Source organism: Heterocephalus glaber, unplaced genomic scaffold, assembly GCF_053883595.1.
Source record: "Heterocephalus glaber isolate CG9 unplaced genomic scaffold, H.glaber_assembly_v1.0 deba00000122, whole genome shotgun sequence".
NCBI classification, from domain to species: Eukaryota; Metazoa; Chordata; class Mammalia; order Rodentia; family Bathyergidae; genus Heterocephalus; species Heterocephalus glaber.
The window spans coordinates 15,496,210-15,516,816 of record NW_028258138.1 but is presented as its reverse complement, the minus strand read 5'-3'; the positions used below and the strand labels follow the sequence as shown (position 1 = coordinate 15,516,816).

At 33.5% G+C, this 20,607-nt stretch overlaps 1 long non-coding RNA gene across 3 annotated transcripts in view; it reads left to right on the top strand.

The window, feature by feature from the left end:
• Positions 1-1,559: 1,559 nt before the first annotated feature.
• The window catches only part of LOC101699896 (uncharacterized), a 28,868-nt gene continuing 9,820 nt past the window's right edge, over positions 1,560-20,607 (top strand). Inside the window, exons 1-3 of one of the 3 annotated variants that reach the window (XR_015452150.1) lie at positions 1,560-2,108; positions 4,351-4,588; positions 14,499-14,656. This is a non-coding gene — a long non-coding RNA (uncharacterized LOC101699896). The remainder of the gene's footprint in view (positions 2,109-4,350; positions 4,589-14,498; positions 14,657-20,607) is intronic. The other 2 variants (XR_015452151.1, XR_015452152.1) reach the window with 2 other exon arrangements.

Sequence of the window (20,607 nt, the reverse complement as noted above, 5' to 3'; positions counted from 1 at the left end):
TAATGTGTATGAGTTTGTGTATATTTCTGTCAATATCTACAGGTGCTTTATATTAAAATGTTTAAAGTTCTATCAGTTCCGGCACTAGAATGCCAGGCAGGTAGAGGGAAAACTCCATAGGAAGCTCTCAGACCAGGGCCAGGTTTATTTATATATTTTTCTTTTATAGGTTAAAACTGCTGTGTCTGCACAGATTATACTTTCATGCATAAAATTTAAATAGGCAACAGTAACAGTTATGTAAGTGTATTTGCTACCAGTAGTGTTAAAAAATAAAATCTGAATAATATGTTAGTTATTGAAAAGTTTTCTTCAACCATGCCAAGAAAACTTTAGGAATATGTAAAGTATGTACTTGAACTGCTTGCTCTTGCACTCCTATTAAGAGTGTAATCATAGCCATTGTCCTAGCTTTGGACCCTGGAGACTGCACTCACTCCATTGTGTAACAAAAATATGAAAAATCAGGAACATCTTCATGTGTTCCTCCAAAAATGCCACATTTGTCTTCAGGAATCTTAAGTATATCAGACAGAAGATAGCTAGAAGTGGGTGGAGCTTTTGATAAAAACCTAGAGGAATTCTTTAAAACTTAATAAAATGTTTTCTATAAATTGTTTTGTTCATATTTTCCATGTAATTCAATCTTATATTTAGGATCCCGAAGGCATCACAAAACTTATTAATGTATTGATTAAAACTTATGCTTTTAATAGGTATATTATCTGGTAGGTTAAGTATACCAGAGATAAAGGCAAATTCTAAAATCTTCAATACTATTTTAGAAGACAAATTCTAAAATCTTCAAAACTTTCAATACTATCTTTCAATACTCCAGCCAGCTCTCCATTCTCTATGTCCATGGCCCCTGCATCTGTGAATTTACTCAAGTATGGATGAAGAAATATATATATATTTTAAACTGCATTTATACCAAACACAAGTAGACTTGTTTTCTTGTCAATATTCCCTAGATAGAAGAGCATAGCAATTATTTTCATAATTCATTGTGTTACATATTATTAGAAATCTAGAAATGATGTGGCGTATATGGGAAGATATCCCTGGGTTATATGCAAATACTACATTCCATTATATAAAGGATTGAATGTCCTTGAATATTTGCAGCCACAAGGGTCTCAAAACCAGCCCCTGTGGCTACTGAGCTGTGACTGCACTTAGTTGCTATTTTCATGATCATTTATATTCTAATCACAAAATCATATTTCTCTCTACTTCTTAACATTTCAATGAAATACAAATTTAATGTTATGCAAGGAAATTAATTAAACATTTCTGATCCAAGAAATGCCTCATTATTTCAGGATCCAGTTCACGAATCTGTAAGGACATTTATAAGGAGATATAACAATAGATTAAAATTCTACTACCTCATTTCAAATTTCCTCTGCCTCTAAGCTTTCAATCATTGTATATGTTATTTTAGGCATTATTAAATAATAATGAATAACAACTTGGTTCATTATTGAATACTTTTAGTATTTTCTCATATGACTGACTTCACAAAAAAGAGGAGGAAGTGACTTGTTAAGTAAAGTGACTGATCCCAGATATCAAGGTAAAATTGAATTCCTGCTACACGACGGGGACAAAGATTCTATGCATGGAACCCACAGGATCCACTGGAGCATTTCTCAATATTTCCTTGCCTATGAGTCCTGGCCACCAGATATGATAGCAACACAATAAAAACAGGACCACCACAGACTCAGATCATTCAAGATCACCTCAACACTAACAGAGCTCCATTTGTCTGAGGTGCTGGCAGAGGGAAAACAAAACCTACTGGGTAGTGGAATAAAGCAGGATGAGTAGTGGAGAAAAAAGAGTTATGAAACCAGGCCTCATGACTTGCATCAGAAATGGAGATTGCATCAGAGAAGTGTTACAGAACATAATTATTTTTCACTCTCTATCCTCTTTCACTTTCATGCCTTTTATGAGGGCCCAGACATTAGCTTCTGTTGTAAGTTCCATGTGGGAAGATCACTGAATTGTACCAATATAGCTGATGGGAATTTTTGGATGATCACTGTGTTGAGCACATCATGTTCCACCTGGACAAAATACAAGATGAATGCAGAAGGGTGAGTTCTGCTAGTTATTTCCCATTTCTGCATCCAGATCCACTTTCCATTTTGCCTACTCTGCTTTCTATTCCTGGAGGTTAACCTATATAACAGATTTCAGTGAGCTCTCTTTACCTTCCTGTGCCAACTGGTTTCAGTTAGTGGGAGACACGAGTAGATCAGAAGAAGTGAGAAGAGAAGGTGAGGTATTTGTTATCCTGTTTCCTTCCTATTTTTTGATTCTATCCCTTTATCAGAGACCATATCTGCTATGATGCACATTTTTTTTAGTTATTCTGGAAACTGATGTCAATTTCTCCTCTTGCCTCTTTAAAACCTTGGGGTGTAATAGTTCCTTATGTTTACTAGCCTAGGGTATCACTGCACTTTAAATTGGTTTCCGTGAACTTGGCTGGTTTCTCTGTACTTAGAAGTAACAAATTTTCATTATCTCTTTCCATCAAAAATAATGACTGATACATAGTTGTCAATATCTACAAATAGTGTTCACAGCTAACCCATATCTATCAAATGTTCCATCTTCTTTTATTTGCATGTAAAGGTACAAATACTCAATGATGAATGTCATTGGATTGTATACCTAAAATGTACCAATAAACTTAATGAAAGAAAAGGAGCAGAAGAATAAGAAAGAATTCTTAGAAATTAAAAATGATAACTATAATTATTAAAATGTATAATCATTGGGAATATTTGATAAGAACAATCCTCCATTAGTAATCTGGAAGATGAAAATAATCCCCCAGAAGATAAAATTGCAAAACACCAGGAAATGGAAAAGTTAGAATATTCAAGCCCCAGTGTTAGGAAGGTGCTACACATAAGTGTTGGAGGACCAGATGAGAAATAACAGAAAACATATCACTAAGAAAGAGAAAGATTCTAATTGAAGGAGTCCATAGATTATAGAAAGAATGAAATGGAATAAAATTCAGACAAATTTCAGAAATCTAAAGATCAAAGAAATCACCACATTATTCAATGGAAAAACACTCTGCAGAAGAAAAACAACAGCCTGCCATCAGCTTTTGCATTTATGAGAGGATAAACAATCATCTATTTCAGAAAATATGTTTAAACTTCAATTTTATATATAGCAATATTTTCATTTAAATGTGAAAGGAAATTTTTAAAGGAAATGTTTAAGTTATAAAGTCTTACTGTTAATGTGCCTCTTCTGAAAATGAAAATAATTTATAACCTAAAGAAACAAAAAAGAAAGCAAGAAAGAAGACATGGATCTGAGTGAATGATCCAACTGAAGAGTGACGTAAAAAGAAATCACAGGATGTTTTTAGCAGGAGGCAATAAGGCATGAAAAGTTCTGGAAGAAAATGAGTCCCTTTACCAAAAATGTATGACTGAGTCACCTGTTAGTTTTAATAAGTTAATCACACAACTCTTCATTTAATAACAAAGTCAAATAAAATGTCCAGGAAAAAATAAGTTGTGCTAGTGAGGTCTAAATATAAAGAAACTTTCTTTGGGGCAACTTATTGAGTGAAATAAAAAGCAATACATTTACTGTTGAACTAGAATATATTGAGCAGAAATTAAGTCTAGAACTATACTAGTTTCTTATATGTTAAAAATATGTAATTTTCTAAGTCTTAATGTATGTGTTATATAACTATGTAATGATAAAAGTACAGATGATGAAATTGACTTATAAATCTTCTAAAGTCCTTGCCCATAGCTTTCAGATTATAGTATAGGAAATAGGATCTCTTGCTCCAAGGCAGAATAGACAAATTTTGTCATGTTGAAGTACATGGAACTAAATTTAAATATAATTTCAATATCCATTTTTAATATATGGGAAGGACTTCTTATTTTATGGAATATTTGGCTTAAAATTTTGTTTACTTATTCAACCAATATTCATTATTCTCTTATTATGAGACAGAAATTATATTAAGAATTCAAAGAATAGTAAAATTTCTCAGCCACCAAGAAGCATACAATTTAGATTATTAATCTACCAGAGACATGCTGGGAATCAACTACTGACATCCCTTCTCTGCCTATTTCTGCCTCAGAGATGCTTGTCCTTTCAATTATGATATTCCCACATTAGCCTTCCAGATATTTCCATGAGAACATTAAGTATCTAAAAAATATTTAAATAAGGAAGTAATATCAGTTGTTTAAGCCATGAACACTAACCAACATGGTTGAGATTAGTAAAGTTTTCCATGCTTTATGATAGTGCTTTCAAATATTTTTTATGAACCCACAGGACTGAAAACGTTCAGATGGATATGAAGGTGAAAAGAAAAAGGTGTTCTTGTAAATTGAATGCTCAATTAAGAATTTACAAAGAAGGAAGAAACTGGAAACTATCCTTTCTTGTGATATTTCCAGACTCAACTTGTAGCTCACTATGGGAATTTCACCATGTGACCTTTGAGAAGACTTGAAGTTCCTACTTTCAGAGTAACTGAACATTATTGAGCCACTTAAAATTTAACTAAATGGTACGTTTCAACTTTGTCCACTGTTATTAGTAGATGTAACAAATGACATAGATTTTATTTTAGACACATTAATTCTCAGAAGTGACACGCTTGCAAATAGTAACTCAATTAATTTCTCTGAATCATGAGATTTAAGAGATTCCGTAAGCATGGACATGAAAACATGCAAGCCAGTAAAACATTAACCTCTGTGTTGGACTAGCAAGACAATTTTAAACAATGTTTTACATACCATTAATCTGTTAAAATTTTATTAACACAAGTTTAGTAACCAACTGAAAATCTTGAACATACACTGTAAATTCAGATTAAAAATATAGTACTAAAGAAACAATCTCTTGTTGCAATAGGCAATATATATTTCCTTAAAAATAGTAAATGGAATATAGGAGAAAGTCAATCTATTTAAGTGAAAATTCATAGTTTCATATTTTTTCATAAGCTATTTTCTTATTTCAGGTGTTTCATTAGTTTACTGTTAAATTTTCTCTTTAACTGCCATATAAAAATGACTATTGAATTGCAATCTTTTGAAAATTAGTGTACTGGGCGGGGTATTTAGCTCAGTGGTTCCGCCCCCCTGCCTTGCAAGCACAAGGTCCTAAGTTCGATCCCTGGTACCCAAAAAAAAAAAAAAAGAAAAAAAAATTAATGTATTGACATGTATATAGTCTTCCCTACCTTTTAGAAGAATTTTCTGAGATTCAACTGGGTATTTGTCTAAATACAGCCTATAATACTGATGGCTCACCAAGTATCTATTAAAAAATAAATAAATGTAATGTTTCCTGAACCAGACATTTTACATGGATCAATCCATTTGAATCTGCAAGATAGATGTTACTATTCCCATGTCAGTAATCTGAGGTTTAGGAGATTCTTTTAATTTGCCAAGAACACATACCTAGAAATGAAACTGGAACGTTACCCCAGGAAGTCAGAATTCAGAGGCTGAGCTGTGAAACTCCATGAAATTCTGGTGTTCTCATACCATGCCAAACAGTCCATGGTAACAAAACTGTCTACATAGATTAATAAAGTTTTACTAAAAAAAATTACATAGGCATGCACAAAGACATATACATAGTCACAAAGAGGAGAAAAGTCCAAATATGATCATTATTAAAACAGATGAGTGATTTATAAATAACCATTTTTACTTTGTTCTCTATGCTTTCCTATGTATTTCTAACTTCCTAAACAAAATATTTACTATTGCATAAACAAGTTCAGGTGGAAATCATTATCAATGTTTCCTAATAATACTAATTGTAGTAATCATTGAGCACATTCTTATAATGGTATTTGTATTTGTTTACAATAATAAACAAAAGTTTTTATTTTTGTTCAAGCAAGTCTAATATTTTAGAGATATGGAGGTTATTGAAAAATTTTCTAATATGGACACATTTCTCTTAACTGGACTGTGTATTCCCAAATTAGGTGCTTATTCTAGGGAATAAACATTACCAAACTACTGCTTTACTCCCATTTAATTAGACTTTAAGTAGGTGTTCCTTAATAGTATCTAGTTGTCTTCAGATTTCAGTAAGATGATGTATTTAACTTATTGCCTCACAGAATAAACACAATACATAGTAGCCAAATATAGTTGTGTAAGTACATATGTATAATATATATGAAGATATATACAGAAATGGGAATAAATATTTAAAATAATTTATGTGTTCTCCATTATAATTTTTCAATTCAATAGCAACTCCCCAATGGAATTCCGATTAACCAATTGGCTCACCTCTCTTAGATTCCACTTTAAAATTTCCTGTGCTATTTTTCTTGCTCCTAGCTACTCTCATCTCTTGAGCTGTAGCACCTAAGACAATTATGTTTTTCTGAAATATCTTTTTCTGTTCATAGTTTTATTGTGATCATAAAGGTTAACTAATTTACAAGTGAATAAATATAATTGCAAAATGTTATCATTTCAATAAAAAATTAAATAATTTTTCATTGTAAAATGAGTTTCTAAAATGAGTTGCTGTCCATTTTAAGTGTGAGCAAGATAAGTATGAATGTTGGAGAAAAATTTAAACTGAAGGATTCTGTACTTCAGTGCTTGACAGAATTCTTAAATTCTTATTCTGTATTTTAAAAATGTCCATATCTCCTACCAACATGGGTATAATAATGAAGATAACATATTTTAATATATGTCATAATTATAACCTAAAATAACTAGTGTTATGTTGAATTATTGCACTCTACATTTTATTTTCAAACATATTTCGCAACAGAAGTATAGTTAAGCCCTTTAAGCTTTCTTGCAAGCAGAATATTCATTGCAAAGCACTAACTTTGAATTATATCACAAAAATATCTATTGGCACTACATGACATGTAAATATTCTACCGTGAGAATAAATGTAAAAATATTATGAAGTGATGAAATATAGAGGACAGCTCTAAGCTGCGACCGGCCAGGTGAGACTAGCAGCTTGAAGCTCCGCGGCTGTCCTGGGCCACGCCCACGGCACAGTGAGGTCCGCTTAGCCGACCCAGTTTCCCACCCCCCACCCCACCCCCCGCGCGCCTACATCTGGCTTTTCTGCTACCTGGTCCCACACTGCAGAGCCACAGGAGATTATAAAGACCCTTGTCCTGAGCGCCACAAGATAGAGCAGAAGTTAGTATCAGAAAGAGGGCCTCTCAGGCTCCTCGATGAAAACTGAAGCTCAGCGGAAAAGTAAAGAGAATCTCTACCATAAAGGCACATCAGACCACTGCACTTGGCCTGCTGCTGGCTTGCTGAGACTCATTGACTCGTATATGCACAGGGATTCCTACGTTGCCTACTGTGACAGCAGAGACATACCATGAAGGAGGCCCATAATTTCTATTGCTATTTGCAAAAAAGAAAAAAAAATTTATTTCTCTTATTTTTAATTCTTAATTTTTACTTTATTTCTACTCTTCAGAGTTTTGCTTTTCTTTCTTTTCTTTCTTTTATCTTTTCTTTCTCTCTCTCTCTCTCACTCATTCTCTTGCTGTCCCACATTGCTCCTCATCTCCCCATTTGTTCCTTTCTGCACTGAATTCGGACTTCTCCCTTATTACTTTTTTCTTCTCTTTTCCCTTCTCTTCATTATCATTAGGTTTAAAGGAAAGTAAGTTTGGCATCTCCCTCCCTGTTGCTGTTAGATGATTCTATTCACATCACTGTTTTTTTCATTCTGCCTTTTTCTCTTGCCTTTAACCACTTCTTAGAGTTTGTGTGATCTTTCTGTGTCTTCTGGCCTCACCGCTAATCTTACCTGTTCTTTCTACCTGTCCCTCCCTCCCCAACTCCTTTTAACTCCCCACCCCGAAGGGGAAAGATGCTATATTGAAGAGCTTATTCATTATAAACTTATGTTGGGTTGGTCCTCGGTTTTAATTTAATTCACAGTTAAAAGTGATAGATTAATAACTACCACAAAATGTCATTTTCTCAGCTGTGCTTGATGCTATGGTATTGCTGACTATGTCATTTGGGCTAACATTTGATTGATCTAATTAGTTTTCCTTCGTGGTATAAGAAAAATAAAATAGCTTCAGAGTCATTAGAGTCTCAAAACCCAAACACAAGCTATATCTGGAAGACACCTCTGAAAAGCAATCATTCCACAAGGGTTTTAAACACAAGCAACAAAGATACCTACATTAAGCAATTTTGAAATATCAACCCAGGAATTAAACCAAGGACAGTACCAAAAACAGAAATGAGAAGACACTTAAGCAAGGCACAAACGCAGGCTTCCATGTCACAAAAAGGAAATTCTGCGGGAAATGAGGTGGAAAAGTCTGATAAGCCAGCACTTGGACACCCTGAACTGATAGCACACGAAGTAACAAAGCAGATGCATGAGGTGCTAGAAAATTTCAAAACAGAAATAATCTCCCAAATAAATACAGACATGGTAAGCAGAGTGGAAGACATGATTAAAAGCTCTAGAGCAGAAACAGATAAGAAAATAGATGAGATCAGAAACATGCTGGAAGCCATGAATGCCCAGCAAAAGAAAGAAATGGAAACCATGATAGCCCAACATTAAGAAAGAAATGGAATCCGTTAAACAGATTCAAACAGATATCCAGGAGATTAAAAACTCCATTGAAAGCATGCAGAGCAGACTAAGAGGATCTGAAGACAGAATATCAGATATAGAAGACAGGATTGTGGTTAAGGACCATGAAAACAGAGATTTCTTAAATAGAATAAGGGACCATGAGAAATCAATCCAACATCTGCTAGATGATGCAAAGAAGAATAACATAAGACTCACAGGAGTCCACGAAAAAACAGGAGACAGTACAATGGACAAAAAACTCTTCACAGAAGTAATAAATGAAAACTTCCCAGACAGAGGTAGAGAATTGGACATACAGATAAGTGAAGCATATAGAACTCCAACCAGCCATGACCAAAAACAATCTACACCTAGACATATAATAGTCAAGATCCCAGAAACCCAACAGAAGAACAAAGTGCTACAGGCAGTTAGAGAAAAGAAACAAATCACCTACAAAGCAAAGCCCATCAGAATCATGGGAGATTTCTCAACACAAACCTTCAAATCAAGGTGAGCCTGGACTTAATTATTTCAAATCCTAAAAGAAAATAACTTCCAACCTAGACACTAAAGCAAAAGGAGGGAAAATAAGAAATAAAAGAGCCAACAACAGTAAAACATCATGACAAGGATGAGTCAATATCTGTCAATTATAACTATCAATGTTAATGGCCTCAATTCACCAATCAAAAGAAACAGACTGACAGAATGTATTAAAAAGCAAAACCCAGCAATATGCTGTATACAAGAAACACATCTAACTCAAAAGGAAATCCATAGACTGAAAGTAAAAGGATGGAAAACAGTTCTCCATGCCAAAGGAACCCAGAAAAAAGCAGGTGTAGCAATCTTATTTGCAGACAAAGTAAATTTCAAACCAAAACTAATTAAGAGAGATAAAGATGGTCACTACATCCTTGTGAAAGCAACAATCCAAGAGGAAGAGATGACAATCCTAAATACATGTGCACCAAATACAAGTGCCCCCAACAACAAAAAACAAATATTAATGAACATGAAAAACCAAATAAGCACTAATACAATTGTAATGGGGGACCTCAACACCCCTCTATCACAAATAGACAGATCAACTAGAAAAAAAATTAACAATGAAATTCTAGAACTGAGCCAAGCTACTGAATAAATGGACTTAATAGATGTTTGCAGAGTGTTCCACCCCAAAAAATCAGAATACACATTCTTTTCAGGTGCACACGGGTCATTCTCCAAAATAGACCACATGCTAGCTCATAGGACATATCTAAGTAAATGTAAAAGAATCAAAGTTATCCCCTGTATATTATCAGACCATAGTGCAATACAATTGGAGATCAATAACATAAACCGCAAAACTCCCACAAACATGGAAATTGAACAACACCCTCCTGAACAACTAATGGGTGACAGAGGAAATTGAAGAAGAAATTAGACAGTTTCTACAAGTAAATCATAATGCCAGTACAACATACAGGAACCTGTGGGACACAATGAAAGCAGTTCTACGGGGGAAATTCATAGCAGTGAATGCCCATATTAGGACAACAGAGAGAACTCAATTAAATAACCTAATGAAGAACCTCAAGCTTCTAGAAAAAGAAGAGCATAACAAACCCAAAGCTCATACAAGAAAGGAAATTATAAAGATCCGAGCAGAAATAAATGCAATGGAGACTAAGAGAATGGTACAAAAAAATCAATGAATCAAAGAGGTGGTTTTTTGAAAGAATAAATAAAATCGATAAACCTTTAGACAACCTTATCAAAAAAAGGAAAGAAAAGGCTCAAATCTTGCAATTAAGAATGAAAAAGGGGAAGCCACAACAAATCCAGCAGAAATCCAGAGAATCATCAATACCTATTTTGAGAACCTGTACTCTAATACAATGGAAAACACAAAAGAAATGGACAGATTCCTAGATACATACGAATTGCCAAAGTTAAATGAAGAAGATATAGAAATTCTAAACACCCGAATTACAATGAGTGAAATTGAAAATGTAATAAAAAACTTACCAACAAAGAAAAGCCCAGGTCCTGATGGCTTCACTGCTGAATTCTACGAGACATTTAAAGAACTATTGCCATTACTCTTTAAACTCATCAAGGAAATAGAAAGGGAAGCAAGGTTTCCAAATTCATTCCTGGAAGCAAGTGTTACTTTGATTCCAAAACCAGGGAAAGACTCAACCCAAAAAGAGAACTACAGACCAATCTCCCTAATGAACATAGATGCAAAAATCCTCAACAAGATACTGGCAAACAGTATACAGAGTGTCATCAAGAAGATCATACACCTTGACCAAGTCGGATTTATCCCAGGGATGCAAGGATGGTTCAACATACATAAATTAAGAAATGTAGTGCACTATATTAACAAAGTCAAGGACAAAAACCACATGATCATCACAATAGATGCAGAAAAAACATTTGACAAAATCCAACACCCATTCATGATAAAAACGCTACAGAAAATTGGAATAGAAGGCCTTTATCTCAACCTGATTAAGGCTATCTATGAAAAGCCAATAACCAACATCATACTAAATGGTCAAAAACTGAAAACTTTCAAGCTAAAATCAGGAACAAGACAAGGATGCCTACTAGCACCACTCCTGTTCAATATCATTCTGGAAACATTAGCCATAGCAATTAGAAAAGAGAAAGAAATAAAAAGAATAAAGATAGGAAAGGAAGAAGTGAAACTGTCATTATTTGCCAATGATATGATACTTTACATAGAAGACACAAAAAACTCAGTCAAAAGTCTTCTAGACCTGATTGACAGATTCAGTAGAGTAGCTGGATACAAGGTCAACACTCAAAAAACAATAGCCTTCTTATACACAAATAGCAGACCCATCCAGAGAGAAATTCAGGAAATAACTCCTTTTACAATAGCATCTAAAAAAATGAAATATCTAGGAATCAACCTAACAAAGGAAGCGAAAGACTTCTACACTGAAAACCACAGCACTTAGAAGAAGGAGATCGAAGAGGATATAAGAAAATGGAAAGATATCCCTTGTTCCTGGGTAGGAAGAACCAATATAGTGAAAATGGCCATACTTCCAAAACTACTACATAGATTTAAGGCAATGCCAATTGAAATTCCAATATACTTCACAGAACTACAGAAAACAATCCAAAAATTCATTTGGAAGCAGAAGAAACCTAGAATAGCAAAAGCAATTCTAGGCAACAGAGACATGGCTGGGGGTATCACAGTCCCCCACTTAAAACTATACAACAAAGCTACTGTGATAAAAACAGCATGGTACTGGCAAAGAAACAGACCTGAAGATCAGTGGAATAGATTAGATGATGCAGAAACATCTCCAGACATACTCAGCCACCTCATCTTTGATAAAGGAGCCAACCACCCTTACTGGAGGAAAGATAGCCTATTTAATAAATGGTGTTGGAAAAACTGGATTTCAACCTGTCAGAGATTAAAACTAGACCCATACCTATCATCACGCACTAAACTAAGATCGAAGTGGATTAAAGATCTAAATATTAAGTCAGAAACACTAAACTTGCTTGAAGATAAGTAAGGTAGAACTCTTGATGACATTGGCATAAGAAAAGACTAAAGACTTTATGAACAAATCTTCAGTAGCATGGGAGTTAGCACAAAGAATCAACAACTGGGATCTCATCATATTAAAAAGCTTCTGCACTGCAAGAGAAACTACCAACAGAGCTAAGAGACAACCTATAATATGGGAAGAAATATTTAGCGGCTGTAGCTCAGAAAAGGCCTATTATTGAGAATATATGAAGAACTAAAAAAAATCAGACCCCCCAAATTCAAAGACCCAATTCAAAAATGGGCATCTGAAATGAGCAGACATTTCTCAGAAAATGAAGTAAAAACAGCAAATAAATATTTGAAAAAATGTTCAACATCACTGGTCATTCGAGAGATGCAAATGAAAACAACACTGAGATTTCACCTCACCCCACAAAGAATGGCTGCTATCAAGCAATCAACCAATAACAAATGCTGGCAGGGGTGTGGAGAGAAAGGAACCCTTCTCCTTTCTTGGTGGGAATGTAGATTGGTGCAACCACTAAGGAAATCAGTATGGAGATACCTCAAAGAACTAGGACTACAGGTCCCATTTGACCCAGCTATTCTCCTACTGGGAATCTTCCCCAAAGAATTAAAATAATCATACCACAGCAATATATGTGCACCTATGTTTATAGCAGCACAATTTGTAATAGCTAAAGCTTGGAAACAGCCCAAGTGGTCATCAACTGGAAACTGGATAAAGAAGATGTGGGTTTTTTTATAAAATGGAGTACTACTCAGCCATAAAGAATGAGAAACTAGAGACATTTATAGCTAAATGGATGCATATTGAGGCCATACTCTTAAGTGAAATAAATAGGACACACATGTGTAAATACAGATTAGTTTCTCTAATGTGAGAAATTGAAAGTGCAAATAAGGATGAAAATGATTAAAATGAATAATTGATAATTTGAAATAAGAAAAGGTCCAAGGGTTTGGGGATGGTAGAAGGGTAAGTGGAAAGGGAAGAAGGGAAAGAAAAAATAATGAGAAAAAAAATGGAATCAAAGTCTGTGTAAATAGGGAAGGGTGGAGGGGGTGAAGGGTGCACAGGTAGTGGGAGAAAAAATAAGAACTAAGATACATCATGTTCTGGTACAAACACCCAATGATAAATGTAAATGTATTTTATACCTAAAATGTACCAATAAATATATATATATATATATATATATATATATATATAAAGAAATTTAAAAAGTAATATAAAGGACAAAACCCATAAAATTTAGAATATCAAATATAAGGTGATATATTGATTGTATCTCTTTCATAAATCTAAATTCATATTTTCCTTACTTCCAAAAATGCCACAGTTTTACAATTTAATAAATACTGAAAAATAGATTTGCTCAGTGGCAGTATCATAGCCAATGATGTTTATCCAAGGCACAATTATTGGTAATTAACTACTGAAAAATAAATTTCAATGCCTTTATCAGTATAAATTTCACTTTGATAAATCTTTTTTTTTTTTTTTTTTGGCACTGGGGATCGAACTCAGGACCTTCCGCTTGTGAGGCAGGCAACAGAACCATTGAGCTAAATCCCCAGCCTGATAAATCTTGAAGTATTATGAATAGAGTCTTTGTGAACCTGTACATCAAAAAGCTGTTCGAACCTACATGGTAATATGTTCATTTTAAATGAACTCTTACCATCTGATTTAAAAGAGCTATCTGATCTGTATAAGTTCAATATATTAGGGACACTTTTAAGGAAAATTAACTTGAATTCAATATGAGTTTAGTCATTTTAAATACAATTAAATTTTTAAAAATATTTGATACATGCATCATCAAAATAATTAGATTTATCACATTAATGTTATTTTTAAATCTAAATATTCAGCAAATATTGTCATGCACTATAATTAATTGCTAATAAAATTTTAAACAGGTAAAATTCAGAAGTAATTCTTGAATCTTTTCAATTACTGGTTTTGAATATGTTTTAACTCAAAAAGTTATCTTATTGATTTCAGAGATTATTAACTATATGTGATTCAATTTGTATTATTCTTTGGGTAGTACTTTGCTAAGTGAAAATTATTCTATAACAAATGTTATCTAAATCCATATTAAGAAAACAATTTATGTATTTGTTTTCCCCACATCTCTCACCCACTCTCCCTGAAAATAAGGTTACGAGTGACTGAATGTATTGTGCTATGTGGGAAAATAAATATAAATGTGTTAGTTTCAGATAAGAAAAAATGGTCAAATAGTTATAAATGCCTTTCTTGTTCTATTTCAAATAGATACTGGAGGATTTGAAAGAGAAGAAAATAGATGAAAGACTTTTAGAGGGAAAAATGTAGTCTGCAAATAGTCAAGAAAGGAATGATCAAAACAAAGAAGCAAATCTGTCCAGATGCTGGAAGAAAGTGCTAAATAGGAAAGAGCTGCAAGCCATATGGTAGGCTGCGTTCACACCATAAATCTGAGCTCCTCATATAGAGTATGTGTGCTCTGAGATGCCAAAGACTGCATTAAGATATCTTGGCTTTAATTGGGATCTCTGTAAATGTCAGCACATTTATCATGTTGTTTAGGCGCCACACTACTTAAAAACACACCAAAGGATTTATCTCTTTGGTTTGTGTTTGGGTCAAAAGCTTCCCCCTAATATGTTTCCCTAGGTTTCAAGTTACTGTCTATTTTACTCAATCTTAATTGACATATGGGACTCTTCAGTCCATTTCAAGAAAAAAAAAAATTTAAATTGACTTAACTAATGATTTATGTAAAGTCATTATGTTTATTGATAATTCTATTATTAAAGACTGATTTGAGTAAAAGGCAAATGAATAGAATAAAATTTGACTTTGAGAAAGCATGAAAAATGATCTAACTTTTAAATAACATTCAATATTTTATTAGAAGCATTGCAAACTAAATAATTTAAGATGTGGTGATAACAGTTAAATGAATAAAAATTCATACACAGGGCCAATTTTATAGAAACATCACTAATACAGCATGTTATGAATATTTTACATCACCCAATAGAATATATTTGTTGTTATAGTTGTTATATAGTTCTTCATGTTAGTAAAATCTAAGCTGTTATTGGGTATTTAAGTTATTGTTGAGGTCACTGAAATTAAAACCAACATTATTTAAAGAAGGGAACATGATTTTGCATCTACTTTCCAGGCTCCAGATTGGCCATAAGGTCAAACATAGGGCATGTGCCTGGTTCCATCTAACTTCAAAAAGCAAAGGGGGTATAAATGAGGAAAAAATCTCTATTGATTATTTGTGATTATTTTTCCTCCTTCTAGGAATAATTTAAAGTAGACATGAACAGACTGGTCAATTACAGTTGCCTTGAAAATTTCTCACTAAATTTTTAAGCAAATTAATATCTTTCTCCATCTTAATCATCATTTGGTAAAGCAGATACCACAGCCTATTTTGTAAAAGAGTAAAATAAGAAAATTGGAATTTATCTGTGAACCAAGTGTATACATGTGCAAAAGTCAGACCTAAATCATCTAAGACAGGTGATAATGTGCTATTGGACCTAAAAACTTCAGATAGTCAGAGAAAGAAAAAAATAAAAAGACTATGGAACCATTGTCACAAGACCCATTTTCATGCAGATAGGAAGTGAAATTATACAGTGGCTGGTGCAAAGCAAAATCAGTAATGAATAAAGATGAAAGAAGGCAATGTGTTTATTTATGACTGGATAGTGTGAACACCAGCATGCATATATTTCAGTTCTAAAGTTATTTTTTCTTTGTTGCATAAGAAAAACCATAGCTGTTTTACAGTGCTTGGTAAAGGCTAGAGACTAAATAAAGGTTTGTTAATGGAATGAATTTTTATCAGCAAATATACATTCCATGGATATGCTCCATGTAGAATTTCACTTTTAAAAACTGCAGATACTAAATTAAGTCTCTCCCTGGAAAACTTACATTTTCTCAATCTACTACACTCTTGGCCTAATTCAACCCTCTTGTACATGGTATTTTCTTCTTCTTACAGAAAGATAATTTTATCATTATTTTTGAGAACAGCTTCTTTTACTAGGGAACCTAGTAAAGCATACATAAGAGGACACTATGGAATACTTCGGACTCAGGCTTACTGAAATAAATTTATTTGTTGTTAATTTGAAATAAAAATTTAACTGGGGATCCTTTATGTTAAGATAACCTGGTAACCCTATTTAGGTTGATATTCAAGCTATGCCAGTAAACATCATTGAGCTCACAGAACTATAAAATCTTTACAGGCTTTTTTATTCTGATGAAGTAATGAAGCAGTGTAGTAGGTAGGGTATTAGGACAAAATCCACTCTTCTCACTCACTATAAACATGTTTCAAAGGCTTCATTTTTTAAACAATATTAATGTAAAGGCCTTTCACATTTAAAAGACCCATGGGATTCTATAATTCTTTTTTCCTGTCAAATCATCTCAATGTGTATTAAAACTGGCAAATAGATGAAAAATTTTTTAGGGAGATATAAATCATGTTTTTAATTTTAATATAAGACTGAGAAAAATGGAGAAAATATGGGTGTACTCACTGCAAGAAAAAAGAGAGATGGGGTGGAGCTCAAAGAAGTAAACTGGTTATAGGATTAATTCAATATTCTCATGACATAACATTTTTCAAAACTTGAGAAGCTTGGTTTTTATTAATACATGTGCACAGTACGTAACAGTTACACTCATCATGGGGAGTTATTGTATGTATATAAGACATCTTAATTCTATTTTCACCCCCTTTCCCTCCATTCCTTCCCCACTCTCTCCATCTCCCGGCCCCCTTCCATTTTGAAATCTTCAGAAAATTCTTGCAAGTTGCTAACTGAAATGATTCATTGTTGAGCAGCTCTTCTGGTCAGAAAGTTATCATTCACATATTATGAGCAGAATTTTATCTCAATGAACAGTGGGTAACAGACTCATTTTTACCTTCCAATTGGCAAGCATTCCTAATATGTCTATGAAGTTTTTATTCAATGCAAGCCTTGATTGGTATAGAAACATGGAAGGAATTTTTTTTTCATTTTATTTTCTAACTTTCCTAGCACATAGTGTTCCAAATCCATTGCTTCTGCTTCTTAAATATGATGCAAATGTTGGAAATGATACTCTACACTTGATATTCATACTTTTAACTATGTATGTGATGGTTCATGGTTATGATTTGACTTTTGCTACAATCAGATGGGCTTTTCATTCTTCTAGAAAATAGTACAGAAAATAAAAGGGGGTAAATAAAAGCCTTAAATCATCCCCTTTCTACCATGTTTGTTCCTTTCTCATTACAGACATGGCACAGAATAATTGCTTTCTGGAATGTTTTCATTTAGCACAGTATTGTGCTATAGACACCCTAACATATTTCAGGCCATATTTTGAGTCTCTGTTGCCTCCTCCCTTTAGCATGCAATGCAGATGTGTCGCTGGTGGTATTGCATGACTGATTTGCAAGTCTACATTTGGTCTTGAACTGTGAAAGGGGCATAATTTTACTGACTTTGATTTTAAACAACAATAGCATAAAAACTTCCTTTAAGTATATAGTTATGTTATAGTCACAGCATAGAATCGCTTAGCAATGTTATCAAAAATATAATGTTAAAGTGTTTTAAATGTCCAGGTAAATCAAATAAAGTCCAAATCTTACCTTCACTGGGGCACCATTCCTGAACGGATACCATCGTCAGTGCTTCTAGGAATAAACTCAATGATATGTACAATATAATAATCTTAGGATATATAATATTATCTTAAAGTATTTATATAAATATTCTAATATTCCACAAATATTTACTAAATGCATAGTATGTTCCTTACCTGTTTGTAGATGCTCAAATTCATCGATGAACACAAAGACAGGGATTTCTGTTTTCATAAAGCTTAACTTGTAGCCACCATGTAAATGTGAGCAAACCAAAGGAGAATAGCAGCTTCCTCATGAAACCATCAGCCCTGAAGCTCTCTTCATATCCATCACTGAAATAAGGCCTAAAGGAAAGGAAAAGTTCTATGTATATTTTTGTAATAAATCTGAATATCAAGAAAAATATCATAATGGAAGTAGAAATCTCTACCTATTTTTATCTTTTTTGTGTTTTATCTTCTTATTTAATTAATTACAGGGATTTAAGACATTGGCAAGTGACTTATTCTCCTTAGGTCTCATACATCTTCTCTATTTAAAAACATGATTATGATAATACTTTCTATCAAACATTTTGAAATAGCCATTGGTCATATTAGTGATAATCTGCCTTATCCCAAATTGATATGTACATAAGTATTTTTATTCTTTGAGAATATTAGACAACAAACTATGCATGTGGAAGGGCAAGACAGAATGATATCAAGTGTGCTTACTACATTTAACGTGTGTTTGTGTGTGTGCGTGTGTGTGTGTGTATGTGTGTGTGTGTCTTGTGGGGATTGAATCCAAGGCCTTGTACAAACTAGTTAAGTGGTCTAGCACTGAGCTACATCCCCAGCCCTGATGCACTCACCTCTTGAAATACTTCTGTAATATAAGGCATGAGTATGCTTTCATATAATGTGGTAAAGGCAGACTTAGCTCAGGAGTATACAGTCTTTCTTGAAAGACAATACAAAGAAAATAAGTTAAAAAATGTATAATAATTTATGAGAGAGGACAATGCATTGTTAGACCTAAGTTAAATATGAGAAATGACAACAAAATGGTAAAAATGATAAAATGAGAATGGCACTGGAGTGCAAAACCTATTCATACTGAAAAGAGAATGAATACTTTTGTGAGACAAAATATATTTTTGGATCTAAAAGAAGAATTCATCTAAATGAAAACCATTGTAATGGCTCATTCCATATATCAAGTGTAATATGTCCTGGCCAGTAGCCTATAGTAACAGTGGTTGCCTGATCCCATTACTGTGAACTTTATTAAATGAAAAGTTCTGTCTAGCAAATGCTTACTCCAGTCTTGCTATGGAAGGGAAAAAAAAGACAAAGACACTCTTGTTTTAGTATTATCATTTATGAATTACTGCATTTAAATATGATATAAGCTACTTTTAAAATATGGGGTGTTGAGGTTCAAAGAGAATGAAGTTTCGAGGAGCTCATAATAGTAGCAACAACTTTCTTCAGGGACTAAAGGACTAATATTTGCAGGTATATGTTAGTCAAGATAGAATAGTGAAAATAGAATATAGAAGTGAAATAGTGCACGTTAAAAAACCCAATTTTATAAATAATGTGAGTATATACAAAATGGTAAACAATTGGTCTTCATTAAATATGTGAGAAATTCATTGTGATACATTCATTGTTTCGAGATGCTACTCCTATATATAGATATTTTATAAACAGTGCAGATAATATGATGATATAAAAGGAAACATGTAATTTCAGTAAAACAGCATAAGGTCCAATAAATTCTGTTAATAACTAGTATGAGAAAGAAAGTTGATCAAAACTTTAGAGGCCTTGGATCTGTGTAGGAATGAGATTTGCAAGTTTGTAATTTCATTGTTCACTTACTAGACAGACTTGAGAGTGTAATAATTAACCTCAGTCTATTTATAGAATTTTAAAAACATGGTCATTCCTGAGAGCTCTGGGTTGCTTATCATACTGCTCTTGGAGTTGACAAGGTCACACAGAATTCCCGTGTGAAGACAGAACCTAACCTCAAGGTCCAAATTCCTGAGGTTGCAGTGAAGGTACACTGGCATGAGAACGTGATAAAAGAGCAGCCTAGGCATTTTATCTTCTACAGATCCTCCAAAACAGCCCTTTGAAGGCGTTTTTTTACCCACATGCAATTCCATTCCCTTCCATTAAAGATTGCTCAATTATCTCAACAGCTTCTCTCAGAGTTAAGTGAATTTACCCTGGTGTTCTAAAAGGAAACCAGACTCTGATGAGTTGCTAATACACACTTACTAACCCATGACCAGGTCACATATAAACTTGTTTGTAAAATTTACTGGGATTCTTTGCTCTGTGTGCTTTTCTTCCACTCCACTCTGAGTCATCTACTGCACTATTCACGTGGCTTCATTCTGTAATAATCAACATCTGTGACAGCATCTTGGCCAAAACAAATAAAATTAACCAGATGATTCTGTGGCTTATGCTAAACAATTTTTTAAACAGGTTCAGATTTCTTTCTAAGGGAGTACAAAATATCTCCATATGCTGGTTCTTGTTTGTTTTTGTGTATATGAGAGAGAGAAAGAGGAATACAGAGCTAGGACAGAGACATAGAGAGATCATAATTATAGAGTTACCAAAAGTTACTCAACACAGTTTTGCAAATTATTTTTTAATTAAGAGATGTTTTTAGTACAAATCACGGGGCCTGCTTTCTCATAAAAGAATTTCA